The following is an 18,178-nucleotide window of genomic DNA, read 5'->3' on the forward strand; positions in this document are numbered from 1 at the left end:
TCGAAAAAGTCACAACCTAAGTTAGGGATATTATAGTAATTTAACATTCAAGTTAGGAGTTCATGCTTTTAAGATAATATAGATATATATATATAATACATATATATATGTATATATATTTGTAATGAATAATATGCTCAAATAATTATTGAACAAAAATAAAAAAATTATCCAATTGACCTGAATACTGAGTGCCACCGCCACTTAATATGGTTTGGAGTCAACAATTAGTCAAGAAGAAATATGATAAAGTTAAAAAAAATACTTCACAATCAGTTCAATGATAATTTGTTCATAAACAACCTCTATGATTCCCTTTCTTATCAAGCCTTGCAAATTTGATGGATTAATAAGAAACACCCCTAAAAAAATTACAACTAGCCGCCGATAAAAAATAATAATTACATGTGCAGAAGTTCTTACTTTCATTTATTAAATAAAAAAATTATATTGAACTTTAACTTTTCTTTTAACTGATGAAAAGTTTTCAATTTGGGTTCCATTAATTTAAAATTAAAGGACTTCGAATAATGATTAGGACATGTGTTTGTTGTTTCTGTCCATTCCCACGGCAATTTGAAAAATTGTCGCCAACACGTTTTGCCCTCTTGATCTTCTGACAATCTAAGAACGTATGTACTTTAGCCAACGGATCAACAAACTTCTAGTTTCTTCTGATTCGTTCTTTTCGTGATAAAAATATAGTTACCAAATACGAATCATACATACAATTGTTCATACATATATTTTATGTTATCTATAAAGATGTAAGTATGGCTCTTGATGCCAACTGTTAGAAACTATATGCACAGCGGAAGTATACCAAAATCATGCAACTTACATTATTAATAGACAACACATAGTTTATGCTAGAACAAGTACAATCATGTTAGAGCACATAAAATTTCTAAAATTTAATTCAAGAATTACCTCTTGAAGCATGAGCAGATACCTTCAAGCGAATCGACAAGCTAGAACCTTCAAGAGAATCCACAAGATAGTCCACAAACTGGACAATAGTTCAATGGTCTTCTACAATGATCCCAAATTCACTTTTGAACTCTCTCAATACTTGGGTGGGCAAGTATCGTATATAAAAAAAATTATTCCTCTTCAAGGGTTAGAAGAATCTTAATTTATAGAGATTCGTTCCTAGTCCATTGAGGAGAAGAAACACAGTCTTTCCTTAGAATAGAAAAAGACATGTACTTCTCTGTTTCCTTAGAATAGAAAAATACATGTACTTCTCCCTTTCCTTAGAATAGAAAAAGATATGTACTTCTCCATTTCCTTACAATAGAGAAAGACACATACTCTCCCTTTCCCTAGAATAGAGAAAGTCACATACTTCTGTCTTTTCTCCTTAGAATAGATTCTGAGTTCTAGTTAAATATGTGCACGGTAGGGACCACATAATTAATTACTGAGGCTTCCTATTATGGAAATAATTCTAAATAATTAACTTGAATTATTCTTACCATAATAAATTACAAATCATTCCACTAGAAATTTGTAATGGCACTCCTCTATTTATATTTTGAAATTCCACATTAAACACATATGTAATTCCCCATGTTGAGATTACAGATACTAATCAATAAATTAAATTGTTGACGTATTTAATTCAATGATCAATTTCCTTTAGAGCACTGCTTAACTTATCTCATTTGTCGAATTAATAAATCCACTTGCAAGGTTTTACACAATGAAAACTTATAAGCTTCTCAGAAAGACATATCATCAATCTCTATATCGAGACATGTATTTGGTCAACTAACTTATTATTTCACCAATATATATATTATTATCATCCAATCTACTAGGCTTATTGACCCATCTTAAAATCTTACCTTTTAATAAATAAAAAACGATAATTAACATATACAGATCATAATAATTATATCAGGATTAAGAATATAGTATATTTAATAGTTTATAGAATATGCTTTTGTCAGTCAATCTAAAGCAACTATCTCTACTCGGTCGTCCCGTTCAATATATATAAAATGCACTAGCACAAGAAGTTGGAACTATACCATTTCCATAGTCAAGATAAACTACATATAATCTTGTGCTAAAATCGTACCGATTGCATGTCCAATTCCCATCTTAGATTGTGAACAAAAAAACTTTATACTTATATGAATCGATGATTTAATCCTCTGTGTATAAGCTTAAACTCTATACAATAAATCATCTACTATATAAGTAAAAAGACACCATAAACGAATATATGATGTATTAAAAATGAATAAATAATTATTCTATAATAAATATTATATCTAAATACATGGTTAATAGTATATCTCCCAACAAGTAGTAGGCCACAAAACTTTTCATATGCTAGGAGTACTTTAGGACCTTAATTCACATCTAATATATTTTCCACACTAATAAATGGGCCTTACATACATAAACAATTAGTAATCACCACGTATAAACTTATACAAATACGAAGAATAGTTTGAATCTTCACAAAGAATATATTGGGATATTACAGTTTTATAAAAATGTAACAACACCAAGTACAAGGATAACACATGTAAATGCTACAACACTATTAAGTGGATCAAATTCAATGAAAATCACCTAAATGCCCCTTAACGCATCAATCTTAGCTCGGGCAAGCTAACGACCAATACAAAATCTTTACCATGGATGAGTAATACAAACTAATACGACACCTTCACAAAGAGACCACCCTTATGACTCTATTAAGTGAAATAATTTAACAACGGATAGATAAAAGTTATGAAAACCTCACATGAGCAAAAAAGAAGGGTTTCGTTAAGATAACTAGCACATACAATAGAACCAGGAAAGCAATCAAAATCATACTACTTTTTTACTCTAACCGAGATGTTTCTTCCTTTGAGAATGTACAAATACGAAACAATCACCCTATTGATATTGAAAGACCTAACAGACATTTAGTGTACCATTTATAGATCTAATGAAATTTATAGGTATAAAAAAATTCCTTAATAAATAGAAATTATTATTTTTTAATTATAATTCAATTGTTAAAATGATGGTATAAGGCACAACTACCCACCTTACACTATGACCGTAAGCCAGAGACACCATAACTAAACTAAGGTCCTATTACCTTCCTAAAATCATTTGTTAAATAATTTTATATATATTTTGTCTTATGTGGAAATCTCTGTGACTCCACGTAATTGAAGCACGTGGGAGATGTTTGGATGCCAGGTAAGCTAAAAAGGTATAAAAAATTAAAAAAATAAATTGGGATTGGGGGTGTAATAAGACCTTAGTTTAGATAGGTGTGTCTTAGGGATTTCGGTCATAGTCTAGGGGGTACTCGTGCCTTAGCCCAAAAATGATTAATAAGAACTAGGGAAAATACTTAAATTTACCCTCGAACTAGTTCCAAAAAGTTAGTTACACGCTTAAGCTAATATGGTGACATATTAACACCTATGCTACTAAATAGTGAATTTTTCACCCCCTGAGACGTGTAGCACCACTCTCACAATGGGAGGTGTATTGCCTTTGCGCCACATCAATGCCATGCAAAATTTTGACTAAAATTATCCATGTCATTCAATTGTTTCTTTTTTCAATGAACACCACCATGAAACCATTACTATGGCCGCCATATTACTTCCAAATCTATATATTTCACCATAAAAATCAAAATAGCCCCCACAAATTTCACAATCTACGATCAAATCCATCATTGGAATCATACACAATTATCCCCACAAAAATTATAAAGATCCACCAAAAATTTTGACACCCATAAACAAACTCATCACCAAAATTACATCATCACCATCAAAAGGTACAAATCCACCACCAAATATCACTACTACCATTGTCAATATCAATTTTTCTTCTCCACCACCTTTAATTCCCGCTTCTTTTCCACCCCTCATCAACAAATTAATCATTATATTTTTTTAAAAAAAACTTAATCATCAATTTTATCAACCACCAACAAACCGAACAGAAAAATAAAATATAATGAAAATGGTGAAATCGAATAGACATTAAAATAGGATATGATGAGGGGTGGGGGATAGGATTTTGGTTGAGGTATAGTGGGCTGGATGGAAATTGGGTACGAAAAAATGATGAAAAAAATTAAGTAGAAGAAGAAGATTATGTTGCCTGTGAAGAAGAAGAGGCGTGGGGTGGGAGATGGAGGGTGGGGGTAGGGTGGAAGTAAAAAGAAGATTTTAATACTTTTTGTACTTTATTTACTACCAAAAGCGCTTTTCTTTTTTTATTGATTTTTTTGGCACGTCAGTTTTAAGGGGTTAAAAATATTCTTTTTAAATAGTAAAGGCGTGTAATAGGACGACATGATAATTTATGCGATTAACTAACTTTTCGAGACAAATTCAAGAGTGAAGTTATGATTTTTCCTATAAGAACTACTACAAGAAAGAGTATTAAAACCATGGCGCAAAAAAAAAAAATCGATTGTCGAACTGTTAATTGCGTGAAGCAGAATATATCAAAATTAGGGGGTCAAAGAGTTTTAGTAAACATTCTTGATATTGCATCATCTTTATGGTGCATTTTATGTTTTTGTTCCCTAGTTAATATATCATTTGCATATTCAAGTTAGCTAAAATTCATAATTGTCCACGATGAATTTTTGTCATATAAAAATATTAAGACATCAACCATTGTATATTTGTATTCAAGAAAATAACAAAGGACGAAAACTTAAAACTTCTGATCATGAGCCAAAACCTTTTCTTTTGCTGTCTGTCACATAATTTTAGAAACTTTTCTTATCTTTATTTTATAGTCTTTTAAAAAATTTTATTCAAATTAATTAATACAAACTGCATATTTATGTTATTAACCACTTCATCTGAGAAGAATCTTAAATTTATGATTTCATTAGAAATAGTAGCATCTACACACTGATGGATGGAAAACAAATAGTTGAACTTTAAAAAGTAATATCATCTCATAATATGATTTTTAACAATTCATCATCATAAAAAGAGAAACTTATTAAAAAAAAATAAGAGCGACAATCATTGTGAAAAATGATAAAGTTGATTTTCGGAATATCATAGATTTTTCTAGTATAGTTTCTAGAATAGACTAGAGTAGTATCTAGAATAATTATCTTAAATTAATAACTAGATATTCTAGAGAAGTTGCCTTGAAGAAAGATCCTGATTTTCTAGAGAGTTAGATATTTGTAGTAAAAGATAAAATAGTATAGATGTTGTAATATCTAGAACCATCCACACAATTATAAATACGTTGACCTTAGTCATTTTTAGGTAACCCAAGAAAACCTAAGAACAACCCAAAACAAAGAAAAATCCAAGAGTTTTCTTCTATAACCAAGTTCTCCTTTCCAAAATATTTCTTCTCCTTTCTAGCTTCCTCTTATTTTGTTGAATCTTCCGATCTTTGTTAATGATCCTGCACTAGCAGAAGGGTTCTCCGATTATACTTTTCTTTTGCTATTCTCTACTTGGTATCTAAGCCATACCTACACATTGACTTTTGGTTTTTATTTCAAGATCAGGTTAGTGGAAAATTTAAATTGTTTATGTATATGGATTTCAATGGTCGTGCTAACGGATTAGGGATGGAGTTGTTGAACCACTCCGACTACAAGGTATGAAAGACATGTATGGAATTATACCTTGTGGGCGAGTATTTGTGGGATGTTGTTAATGGGAGTAACACAAATTCTCCTGACGACGGACCAGAGAATAGTAGCACATAGAAGAAGTGGAAGCAGGTTAGTGCTAAGGCAAAGTTCTTCTTGAAAAGGTCCATATCCTCCACTTTATTACATCATATTATAAAGTGTAAATCAATTCATGAAATATGGAGGACCGTCAATTGGTTTTTCAACAATAACAGTGAAGCTCCGTTGCAGATATTGGAGAATGAATTGGCCAACACTAGTCAAGGTAATCTTTCTATTGCCGTTTAATTTTTGAAGATTATGAACTTATGTTTTGAGATATCTTTGTTGAATTTTGAAGAGGCTATCTCTGAAGCATGAATGAGAAGAATTGTCATTCGTGGTTTGAATCTTGAAAATACTCCATTTGAAACATTGATTCAAGGATTGACTCAACGACCATCCTTGGAGGAGTTTGAAAATTAATTGTCATCACAGGAATTACTAGCCAAGCAGTTGGCTAGTGTATTTGTCAACGATTGAGAAGAAAATCCTTTTGTTATCAACAAGAGGAACTTTAAAGAAAAATCAAGACATATGCCAGACTCTCGATCCTCAAGTGGTTCAAGCTCACCTGGAGAGAAGAGTCTTCTAACTATTATGTTAAGAAGCCTGTTAGATGCTATCGGTGTGGCAAAATAGGACACATAAAAAGATATTGTTGAGCCAAGGAGAGTAATATGGCTCAAAAGGTTGTTGAATAAGAAGAAGAGTGGGGAAAGTGTTTAGTAGATGAGGTTCAAGAAATAGATGCCATGATATCCATCAATCTTGAAAGAGACTGGATCGAGAATGTAGAATATAATATAGTCGATCACTTAGATAAGAAAGAAGCTAATGTTGTCGGCATGAAGTAAGAAACTTTTGAGGATGTTTTCTTTGTTATAAATTACCACCTTCTACTTAAAGTACATTATTAATTAGTTGATTTGTTAGTGTTTGTGCTTGTCGCATGTTGCAAAGGTCCACCACCTTCCACATCTTCTATTCCAAAAATGTAGATCCACTGCCTTCCAAATGTTCCATTCTAGAAATCATAGTTTTATGCTCCAGAGAGGTCTACTACTTCCAACAACAAGAAAAAGGTACACCTCTTTGTCCCATTTTCTTTAATGAATATTATGGGATTTCCTATCAATCTGAAGTGTTGCTATTCCAATTTGCATATCTTCCTTACCGAAGGTGCATTTTTTGCTAGATCTGTTGGATTTATATGTTTTTCAATACTCTCCTTGCTATATATTACCACCTTATACTTAAATTTAATTTTTATTTAGTTGATTTGTAAATGTTTGTACTTGCTGTGTGTTTCGATTGTCCACTGCCTTCCACATCGTCTATTCCAAAAATGTAGATCCACCGACTTTCACATCTTCTATTCCAAGAATATTAGTTTGATGTTCTAGAGAAGTCTACTCCTTCCAAAAAAAAATGAAAAGGTACACCTCTTTCCCTTATTTTCTTTCATCAATATAGTGGGTTTTCCTTTCAATCTGAAGTGTTTCTATTTAGATATGAAAATCTTACTTACCGGAGGTGCATTTTTGATGGATTTATTGGATTTATATGTTTTTCAATGTTACCTTTACTATAAATTACCACCTTCTAGTTAAATTTAATTTTTATTTATTTAATTTGTTAGTGTTTGTACTTGCCGCGTGTTTCGAAGGTCCACCGCCTTCTATTCCAAAAAACGTAGATCCACTGCTTTCCACATCTTCCATTCCAAAAAACATAGTTTTATGTTCCATAAAGGTCTAATCATTACAACAACAAGGAAAAGGTACACCTCTTTCCTCAGTTGTCTTTCTTGAATATTTTAGATTTTCCTTTTAATCTGAAGTGTTGCTATTTATATTTGCAAATCTTACTTACCGGAGGTGCTTTATTGCTGGATTTGTCTAATTTATATGTTTTTCAATTTTCTCTTTGCTATAAATTACCAACTTTTACTTAAAGTTAATTAATATTTAATTGATTTGTTAGTGGTTGTGCTTGCCTCATGTTTCGAAGGGCGACCGCCTTTCACATCTTCTATTCCAAAAATGTAGATCCACCGCCTTCCATATCTTCCATTCCAAAATCTTAGTTTTATGTTCTAGAGAGTTCTAATCCTTCCAACAACAAAGAAAAGGTACACCTCTTTCCCCTATTTTATTACATGAATATTATGGTTTTCCTTTCAATCTGAAGTGTTGCTATTTAGATTTGCAAATCATCCTTACCGTAGGTGCGTTTTTTGCTCGATTTATATGTTTTTCAATGTTCTCTTTGCTATAAATTACCACCTTCTAGTTAAAGTTAATTTGTATTTAGATGATTTGTTAGTGTTTGCGCTTGCCGCGTGTTTCAAAAGTCCACCGCCTTCCACATCTTTTATTCCATAAATGTAGATCCACTGCCTTCCATATCTTCCATTCTAGAAATCTTAGTTTTACGCTACCGAGAGTTCTACTCCTTCCAACAACAAGGAAAAGGTACACCTATTTCCCCCATTTTCTTTCATACATATTGTGGGTTTTCCATTCAATCTGAAGTACTACTATTTATATTTGCAAATCTTACTTACCAGAGTTGCGTTCTTTTCTGGATTTGTTGGATTTATATGTTTTTCATTGTTCTCTTTATTATGAGGGTGTGTCTTCTTTTCCCATTATTCAGAAGTGGCATGAATTTGTTGTGAATACGAAAATGAAGGACTTATGCCTGAATATATGTTATAAAACTGTTTATCCGACTGGGCATGACCAACCCTATAGCTTTCCATAGGTTTTCTTTAGTAGTTCATCGATTATAAAACTCAACTGCAATATTTGTAGAATATTAGAAGATTGCATACTAAATTGGACATCTCTGAAGAGTTTAATGCTGAAAAGTTTGTTTATCCAGGATGAACACATTAAATAAATAATGTCAAATTGTACTCTACTGGAATCGTTGAATCTATATGGATTTTGTGGAAACTATTAAAACCACAAAATCCATATATATTCAAATATTCCAATTGAGAACAATTTGACATTATTTGTTTAATGTGTTCATCCCGGATAAACAAACTTTCCATCATTAAACTCTTCAGAGATGTCCAATTTAGTACGCAATCTCCTTATATGCTCCAATTATTGCAGTTGAGTTTTATAATCGATGAACTACTACAGAGAACTTCTGGCAAGCTATAGGGTTGGTTCTGACTGGTTGAATAAACAATTCTATAATGTATAATCAGGCGTAAATCCTTAACTCTGTTATTCACAGTAAATTCAAGTCACTTGTCAATTACGGGGAAATAAGACACACCGTAATCATATCTTAACACAAAGTTTAGATTGAACTTTTTAATGGTAGAGTAGCTAAGGAAAGGTAGTACATTATCCGTTAAGGAAATGAATTTTTGCATTGTCGAGCTATTTGAACAACCATACTCCTCGTTGTCATAAACAACGTTGTTGATATAAGTCCAGAAGTATTGCCAATCTTTAGAGAGTTGTTGTTCTCGTCTGTTATGGACAATAAAGGAAGAATTTGGACAATAAGAGCATAAGGTAGCTTACTAATCCAATCAATTTATTCATATTTTGTCTCAAATGTCGGTTTTATTTGAGGTAAGTTTTCAATAAGCAGACTTTCAGAGTTTCCAGAGAATTGGTCTTGGTTGGTCATGTTATTAAAATTGTATTACTATTTCTACCTGAAATCACAGCGTCAACGAACCTCTCAACGGCAAAAAAGTACACTAGAATTTGTTTGTGAAGAATAAGAAGAATTTCAGGAAATTTGTTGTTAAAAAATAAGAGCAAAAACTAATATTTATAGACAACAAAGAATAGTGTAAACATGTGCTTATTGTGCATTATTGGAAAAGTCACAATCCTTCAAAATAATCAAACCTTTCCGAAAAATCACAAAAGTCACCACCTTTCGAAAAAGTCACAATTGTTCTTGTTCCTTTCAGACCTTTTAAAACCCAACAAGTCATGCTACTTCTCTTTTGTTGAGAAACAACACAGGGCTAAGAAGAGGTGAAAATTATCAGAAATCAATACTGAGAATAAGTTTACTTGTAACTATAATTGCAATAGACAATTTATGTTTCTTTTTTTGTTTATTATTTCTTTAATGTCCAACTAACAAAGTTATATCACATGACACTCCTTTTCAACGTGATAATATATGATATTTATTAATATATTTTTGTTTTAAAAAAAAGGGGTTGCGAATGGGAAAAATTAAGGACGAGAACACAATTAAGGTGAGGAATTGAATGATCTCACCAAAAACGTGAAAATTTAGTAGTCAATGCTACTAAGATTATCCCATGTAATAGTATATAATTGCAATTTGTGATGATTTTAAACCATAAAATAGAGCAATAAGGCAGTTAAACTTAAAGTACACAAGTCTTTTAGTTTAGTAAACAAAATTATTCATCAAAATTCAAACACAAAACTTAAGAAATGAAATTAGGATAAAGGATACATACACAATGTAGACTTTAGTTGTTCTTTTAAAATCTTAATTTTTTTGTTGTTCTTGTTGTTGTATGTATGTATATTTTCATGTAAAGGGTAATGACACATTACTTATATAGTGGCCATGGACTTGACCATTTAATTTTTTTCTATTTTTGGTCAGAACATAGAGAGAATATATATATAAATTAATTAATTAATGAGATCTTGATATTCAAGATAATTATGTCATTAATGGTTATTAGTTGATTATTTATCCTAAATAGGTTGATGATGTCATGCTAAAATCATCATTGACGTAATAATTTACTTCTTACATATTTGAAAAAGATATAGTCCCTCGTTTCAATTTTTCACACCTATTTTCCTTTTTAATATGTTTAAAATTATTATTTTCCTTTTCATAATATTTTAATTATATTTGAATCCATAAAAATTAGGAGAGACGTGACAAACTCACATGCATCATCATGACAACACCTTTATGTTAAGTTAGATGTTATTCACGTCTCCACATTGCATTCTTATTTTATAGGAGTAACAATTAATGGAACTTGATTTCCATTATGCAAATAAATTCTATTGATTTAGTTTAATGACTATATAATTGATATTTTACAACATTTCATTAAAAAAGAACAATGATCAAGATATCAAGTTTTCCTACTAATCTCTATATATGTTGGTAGATACTCGAGAAATTGAGTCCTCGAAAGAGAAATAAATAAATGATGAAATGAAAATATTCTGAGTAAAGTTTTGATAATGACAAAGTGAACCAGGTTGATAAGCTTGTACCAGAACAAAGATAAAAGAGCAGGAAAGAAGAAATAACGCGGCGAAGCCAAACACTCTTAATCAAGGCAAAATAGTGAAGAGGACTCCTTATAAGGAAAGGAAAAGTTTTTTAGGAAAAGAATTACTTTCCTTGTAGTATTCAATTAGGGTTAAATCCACCCTTATAAAAGGATCCTTGACAAAGAGAAAAACAGCTTTTGCAATTCATAAATCGAGAGAATTTTATGGCGAGAGTAGTGTGACGCGAAAGAGAATACGACAGAACAAAGAAGAACTAGAGCTAGGTTTTCCTTTCTATAGGCTTAGTTTTGACTGGTTTATCTTAGAATTAGTTTTTAGAGATAATTGCACTAAGAGTGAAGGAGAATTTGCGAAGTTTTGTAACAAGAAGTGAGTTTGGCTTCTTGGGGAGTAGAGTATATAATTATAGTTAATTATTGAACTGATAGAGTGAGCTATTGAGGTGATGTAATAGAGTTTGTTGTCTTGATTATAGAGTTGTAATCTAAGTTGTTGTTTAAATTTAGGGATGTTTGGTGAAAAATCCTACGACGGTAGGTCATGGTTTTTCTTCCCCTGAGAAAGGAGGTTTTCCATTATAAAATCTCTATTTTATTGTATTGCGTTTTTGTCTCTGAAAATTCAACAAGAATGTAGTTAGGTGGTCAAAGTTTATTTAATTTGTCAAACAACCCCCTGGATTTGAAATTTCTGACCATCCTGGCTACGTGCACAAATAGGACAAGCCTTGTATGGATTAAAATAATCCTAAAGAGTATGGTACAATCACCTTTCAAGCTTCTTTCTCACAAATGGGCATTCAAGACGAAAGATTGACAATACACAATTTCTTTGAAATCAGGCCTACAATATTCTCATAGTTCAAATGTATGTAGATGACATTATCTTTGGAGGAACAAATGCAAAAATTGGGGCTGACTTTGCACAACTAATGAGCGTGATGGGAGAACTCAACTTCTTCTTGCAGCTTCAAATCAAATAGTCCTCATTTGGCACATCAATTCATCAGTAGAAGTACATCAAGGAGCTACTAAATAAGTTCTACATGAATGAAGCAAAGACGAATAACACTCCAATTGCAACAAGAACGAAGCTTGATAAGGATGAACCTAGTTTCTGGTACATAACACAAAGTATAGAGGAATGATCGTATCTCTATTGGACCTAATGGCTAGTAGACAGAACATTGTATTTAGTGTTGGACTTTGTGCATTCTACAAATCTTGTCCAAAGAAATCCCATTTGAAGGCTATCAAAAGGATTCTATGATATCTCAAAGGAGCACTGAACCTGGTTCCCTGGTATCCTACAAATGATTCATTTGATATGGTTGGATTTGCAGATGAAGACTATGGAGTCTACTAGGTAGATAGAAAAAGAACATCTAAAATGTCTCACTTCTTAGGGCCATGTTTAGGATCATGAGAAACTAGGAAACATAACTCAGTCACCTTGTCTTCAGATGAAGCAAGATACGTTGGTGTTGCCTCGTGTTATGCTCAACTTCTCTGGAATCAAGAAACAACTTCAAGATTTTTGCATCATTGTAGGTTGGATACCTATCCATGTGATAACACCAACACAATTAACATGGCCAAGAATCCAGTTCATCAGAAAAGAACCAACCACATCGATGTTTGTCATCACTTTCTGAGGGACAATGTGGAGAAAGGTCTCATCATCCTGAGCTTCTAAAAATTAGAGGACCATGTTGATGATATCTTCACCAAGGAACTTGGAAGAGAATAGTTCAAGAAGAATCATACAGCCCTTGGTTTAATGTATCAGGAGTAGCAACTTACTCTGCATGTATACTCAGGATGACAGGTTTGAAGAACGGTTTCAGTTATAGGGCACCCATTCTTACCTTTCTACTGTAACATGTACACACTAAAATTAAGACTACATCATGTGGATCCATTATGATGATATTACCCTTAGTTTCCTATAACAATGCTATAAACGTGCACTCACATTTGAGGACCAGGTTCTCTTTCCCTCAGGTATGCACTCATCCTCATTATGCATAGCCATGCATTACACCAACTTATATTGCATTAAATTAAGCACAAAAACATTGATCATATCTAAAACCCTCTCATTTAAACATGACTTTTACATGGGAAACTCAATAACATTTAGCTGAGGTCGATTCTAAAAGAATGAGTATAAAAAATTCAACCGTCGCATATCGTTCATGTCATTGTGTCATAACATCATCATTACCCATCACCCCCCATAAACTCACTTTCATCAAATCTTCTCTCCCGCTATCACGAAGATACCAAACCCTCTCACATCCAAAAATCCAACCCTACCATCACTATTAACTTATCATATTTGTCTGCTCTTACCACCATCTCTTTTGAATAACACCACTTGCCACCAGTCTTGGTCGTATACTACGATGATGAAGACTTCCCTTCACCTCAGGAGGATGCAATACCTCCATGCTCACCTAGGACATTGCTTTAGTGGGAAGAAAATCCATCACCCTTACCTATAGGGAAATCTCCTCCCCGCTGTCAACCATTTTTGTCATGGCTATCTTCCCCGCTACCATATTTTTCCTCTGGTGTACCATTCACTCCACCACCATCTCCACCACCATCTGAAACCCTTTCCCTTCACTGAAACCATAACCTTAATAATCACTTCTCCATCAAAAAATCCTTCCGCCTGCCCCCGCCACAAAACTGTCACGACTCGAGCTTTCACCCTAGACGTGGCTAGCACTCGAGAACCATTGCTGGCCCCGAGCGAACCCTCATCATGGTTGACTAAAAGCGAAAGACTAACTCAAGCATACAAAAGCTTATAAATGAATAAAATTCAATAAACTAAAATACTCAACTTTAAAATAATTTAAAAATTACTCAATAGATAAACTCAGAGTTTCTAAAAACAACTCAAAGAAGATACATACCGAAACCTACTAAACTTTGTCTATCTAAGAAGCCTCTACTATTACAGAAGGATATCGGGACAAGACCCACGACATCTCAAAACTACTAACTATAGGGTAAAGGTGAAGTCCTCCGAATTATGAGAAGGCCTACCAAAGTTGACTGGAATTGCAAGTGGTATCAACGAAGCTTCTGTTGATGACCTGAATGCATTTATCTGCATCATAAAAGATGCAGGTCAAATGGCATCAGTATATGGAATGTAATAGCATTCTAAATCATAAACGTAAGATTGAAATGATAGAAAAGAAACATACATACCTCTTCTCAACTAACCTAACTCAATGAAACATGGTTCAACTCAACTCAACAATAAGATAGTCAACTCAATGAAACATAGTTCAACTCAACTAAGAGAAATAGGGTTCAACTCAATGATAATATACTCAACTATCTGAAACATAGTTCAACTCAACTTAAAGAAATAGGGTTCAACTCATTAATAATATACTCAACTCTATGAAACTCAAGGATAAAGCAACAATAAAAGATGAAATAAATGTGAAGCTGTAAAACAACAGATCGCAACTCAATTGTATATGAAAATACAATAATAATTCATTTGTATGTAAAAATACAATAATAATTCTTATTTGGCAGATTCTCTAATCGACAACCATCACTATGAGCTATGTGATGATACACCCACGCTGCCTGAACTGTCCTATACCTTGCCGGGGTATAGAACTCAACTAAATGGATCCACTAGTCTATGCTTAAAAGCAATATGGAATCATCTAAAAAGTATGAGCCTTTCTACCGACGTTGTCTACATGGTTTATGGAGGTTGTGAGTTGTTAGAGCTCTCCCCCATATCGATGCTCAATACTACTCCCTAAATATAACTTAGCTCATATGTTTTTTTTTTAAAACATTTCCTCTACCTCAACTTTGAGATTATTACTCAAAAGGTTTCTCTTGAAAGAGATAGTACTCAAAACTCCTCATGAACTCTTTTCGAAATCGGTGTTTCCTCTCTTCTTAAATGTAAAAACATTTGCTCTTGGGAATACTTAGTTCCCAGTTATTTATTTTTAAAAAATGAAACTCAACTTTACTCTTCCTTAAATAAAGTTCTCATGTCTTTAAAACAAGTTATAAATAATTGTAAAAGACTTCTCAAAATAGGGTTCGTGCCAAATTATGGACGTGAACGACTCAATTCAAGGTTTCGAATAACCATACATAGAATTCAACAATTCCAGAACTCAAGGACTCAATGGTACTACTCATCTCAAGAAGTCTTGACTAAGAGGGTTCATGAGGAATTATGGGCATGAACAACTCAACTGAAGGACCTTCATTGGTAACATTTAGTAGTCCTATGATTAGAAATATAATCTCCAAAGGATTAGAAACTCAATACTCAAGAACTTAGAACTTGAAGATACTACTCCTATCAAAGATACTCAAGTTATGGAGTCCATGCAGAATTATGGGCATGAATAACTCGATGCAAGGGTCTCAATGAAATATAGAAATCATGGGTACAACTCTTCTCATTCTCATACTTACTTCCTCAAAACATAGCTCAAATCGATAGTCGATCTTAAGGGATTCGAAATTCAAGTCAAAGATTTTCTTAAACTCAACTGTTAACTCTTTCTTGAATTTAAATTTTGAATTCAAGAATTATTATTTATGATACGAAGGATCTCATGATGATTAAATGAGTTTTAGATAGTTAATAGTAAGAAACGAGGGAAAACACTGTCTTGGGAGCAAGGGCGCGATGCGGAGATGAGTAAAAATATTTAGTCACAAAATAATTTTTGAAACATTGGAGTCTGTTTTCTCTACGCGACGTGGAGCGAGAGGTGATTCTCTGGGGGATCAAGTCCGCGACACGGACCTGGGCAACTATTTTTACCCAATCTTTTCTTCCTCTCCAAAACTCGATTCAACTCATACCCACATAACTTCTACGGTAAAAACTCTAGAATTCTTATAACCCAGAATAATTCCAGTGAAACCCATTCAAGAACTATCAATTTACTCCAGTCTCAACAAAATCCTCGCCTCATGCACTCAACCAACCAAAAAATATTCAAGAATGGAGAGCAATACTTCAAGAACACTCATCAAAAACTTAATTCATCAATCTTTATTTTCCAATTTGAATAGATAAATCATGATTTGCTTGTGGGTTAACGAAACCAACACTATGAAAACTTACATACCTCATTAGGGATCAAACCCTTGGCAAAACAATCCCCGATTCGCAAGAAAACTTGATGAACGCCTTGAACCTTCCCTCTTTTCTGTTCATGAACTCTCTTCTAAAACCCTAAGTGTGAATAGGATTTGTATAACTGAACCAAATCATATTTGACTCCAAAATATTACTAAAATCATTTTAATCTGATTGGGTAAGGAAAATACCAAAATACCCCTCACTAATTTGGGTAACTTTACTTAACTGGACAAGCTAACTTCAAACGGGCATATCTGCCTCATCCAAACTCTTAACTTAGCAAACTCAGTGGCGTTGGAAAGATGATTCCAAGACCTTTCATTTGATATCTTATGGGCCACCTAACTCATCCTGTACTAAAAGTTATGTTTGTTTGAAGTTGACCCAAAACTTAAAAGAACCTAGGATTGACTTGAATGAATTCTCTTTAGTTCTTTTTGGAACTCAAGGTTCTACATCGAGTAACCTTAATACTTAAGAAAATTTAAATTCTTCGATGAAATCTTACTCACAATGAACAATGGTTCAAGTCTTATCTCAATTTTTTTTTGGTGGTACAATATCTCCCGCTTAGAATCATTCGTCCTCGAATGACGGCTTGACGGGGAATGGAACAGGGCTACTCTTACTATCTCTTTTGACTTAACATAGGCTGAACTGATTTATACAAAGAGTTGGGACCTTCTATAGCACCTAAATCAAGGATGATGTTGTCGTGAAGATAGTCACTCTCTCTTTGAGGTTACCTTATCCATAAGAAAGTAAATCTAGGCATGAAGTAAGACTAGAAATAACATGCCTTCTTGGCTGCAACTCATAGCTCCCACTAGGGTACATAACTTCTCTTACCAAGGCCTTTGTCTAACGACACACTCTTACTATATTCAAGATTTAACCAAATCCTTAGGTTCAGGTTCTATACCTCTCTATAGGGAATCTCATCCCAAGAATAATTCTCTTTAACACCACATTTAAGCTTAGTATTCTAACAGCTCAAGGACTCCTATTAACCAGCTCCATAAGAAGTTCTCATTCTCTCATCATCTCTGCCATACCAACTAGAATTTCCTGCATTACTACTCAGAACCAACTACAAGCTTTCATTTAACTATTTCTCATAGTAAAACCTCATCCTCCTCTTCCTCCTCATTTATAAACTTAGGTGGAATTATCACCCATCATTATCACGATGAGAACATTAATCTTCTCCTTCTAACATCACTCCACTACTAAAAGGACCTCTGAAAAGATATCTCCCATGCTCTTTTGAACTCATTACTATCTTATTCTCAACACTTGACTTGATTTCTCATCTTATCATCTCCCCTTTGAGTCTAAAGCTGACACTTGAAAGCTATGGACTTAGTCAATAATCTCTAAACTGGTCTCTATCCCCCTTTACTCTAACACTCAAGAAAAGTTTATCTCGTGACTACCAAACTTTCTATAGGTAGGTACTAAGACCTCTTTTTAACATATTTCACTTAACCTCAATTGGGACCTCGTCTAGCCACATACCATCTTGAGTGTACCTCTTATTGCTCTACCTTCATTTCTTTCCTCTATGGGTCATAATGCCACACTTTCATTGCAAGGTACCACTTTGGTCTCCTCACCTATTTCAGGTCAAACCTACCAGATCATATCTCAAAACTAACACCATTACCCTCATGTTGCCATATTTTGATCACAACAATAATCTCAAACTCAAGCTTAGTGTCTAATACTAAACACAAATATCAATATGATTGCTCACACCTTATACTAATTGTGACTACCAGAAAAGTCAAGAAATACTCACCCACTAAGATCACATGACAAGTAGGAAATCTTTAGTTCTTCATCTACCCTCTATTCTAGTTACAAGTACACTCTATCTCATCTTAACTAGTAACTGTTCCTCTTTCTTCTATGAAAAACTCTCTAGCACATTGTCATTCCTTATTCTACTCATAAAGTAACACATCACTTATAACTAACTTGGTGCATGACTACAAGCACATAATCTGCCCCATCACTATCTCCCTTCCATAGA

Source organism: Solanum tuberosum, unplaced genomic scaffold (assembly GCF_000226075.1).
Source record: "Solanum tuberosum cultivar DM 1-3 516 R44 unplaced genomic scaffold, SolTub_3.0 scf00212, whole genome shotgun sequence".
Classification (NCBI taxonomy): Eukaryota; Viridiplantae; Streptophyta; class Magnoliopsida; order Solanales; family Solanaceae; genus Solanum; species Solanum tuberosum.